Here is a 1,516-nt window from a genome sequence, read left to right on the forward strand (position 1 = left end):
ACTGGACACGGGGACCCGAGTTCTAATCTAGGTTCAGAACCCAGGGACTGTCCCCTCATGAGTGAAAAGAGATTTGGACTTCATCTCCGAGGCCCCTTTCCCTGCTGCTAACATCCTGACTCTAAGCCTTTGAACTTGACACTGGAATGAAGGGGAAATATGTTTCTTCAAGAGCTGCTGGTCCCTTTCTGGATCATGACACCAGCTCTAACCTGCAACAGCTGAGAATGAGGACTGTGTTTTATCGGGAGCAAGCCGTCGGCAAAGCGATCCGCACAAATGTTCCGGGGCTTAAAACAGACCCTCTTTTCTGATGTCTGGCATTTTAGATATTTAGTACCTTTTTTTCTTTTCTCTTTTTCTTTTTAAAGTAAGCTCCACACCCAGGGTGGAGCCCAATGTGGGGCTTGGACTCACAATCCTGAGATCAAGACCTGAGCTCAGATCAAGAGTCAGAGACGCTCAATTGACAGAGCAACCCCCACCCCCACCCCCGGCGCCCCTATTTAGTATCTTTTTTGTCACATGAGACTGGCCCTTTGGTGAAGTCTCGCCTTCTTGACAAGGTTCCTAGCAAAGGTGTTCCAGCCTGGACTTGCCATGAACTCGATCTGTGGTTGTCTCTCAGGGAGCCTGCCCCTCGGGGAGCCCTGCACACCGGGGACTTAAACAGACACCCATCTTCCCACGGCGCTGGGGCCTCCGAGCCCGAGAGCAAGGGGTCGGCGGAGGTGGCTTCTCGTGGAGCTGGGGTCTCCCCTTCTTCAGGGACGCCGGTCACACCGGCCAAGGGCCCACACTCATGGCCTCATTTACACTCAGTCACCTCTAAAGACCCTCTGCCCCCAATACCGCCACACTGTGAGGTGCTAGGGGCGATTTGAATCCTGGGGGGACACAATACAGCCCACAGAACCATTGCAAAGTTTACGATTTTTCTTTTTAGCATACTTTGTCGTATTTTTAGTAGGCTTGATGTAATTAGCGAGAGTTTAAAAAACCAAGACAGGCCTGGCTCACGTGCATGTGAAACCCAAGTGCTGTGTAAGAACCTGTCGTCTGACCAGAAAGGATACCCACGTGTTAGGATTTACTGAAGACCTTCCAGAGCTGCCCTGGGGAGCAGCTTCAGGGGGAAGAAAGGGACGGTCAAGCCCAGATGCCCAGGGAAGCGGAATTCACAAACGGAAGATTCGTCCCACCACTAGACAGTCATTTTCCTGGACGGCTGGGTGCACAGCACTTTTGACGGTCACACCAAAAGCTGGTCACATTTTCACCTGCCCATTTCAAAGCCTTGCTTCCCCACAGAAGTCTCACCAGGCACGGTCCCCAGGCTGCCAGCACCGGGCCACCTGCAGGTTGCTTACGAGCGCAGGGGTCCACATCCCACCCCGGACCCCGCGAATCCAGCTCTGGCCGGGAACCGGGGCTTTAACAAGCACCCAAGAGGCCCCCCGAGGCCGTGGGTCTCTGCTCCGAGGGCCGTGTGCTGCCGCGTGCGCACCCACAACTC

The sequence above is a fragment of the Phoca vitulina genome, unplaced genomic scaffold (assembly GCF_004348235.1).
Source record: "Phoca vitulina isolate PV1807 unplaced genomic scaffold, GSC_HSeal_1.0 scaffold47, whole genome shotgun sequence".
Lineage (NCBI taxonomy): Eukaryota > Metazoa > Chordata > Mammalia > Carnivora > Phocidae > Phoca > Phoca vitulina.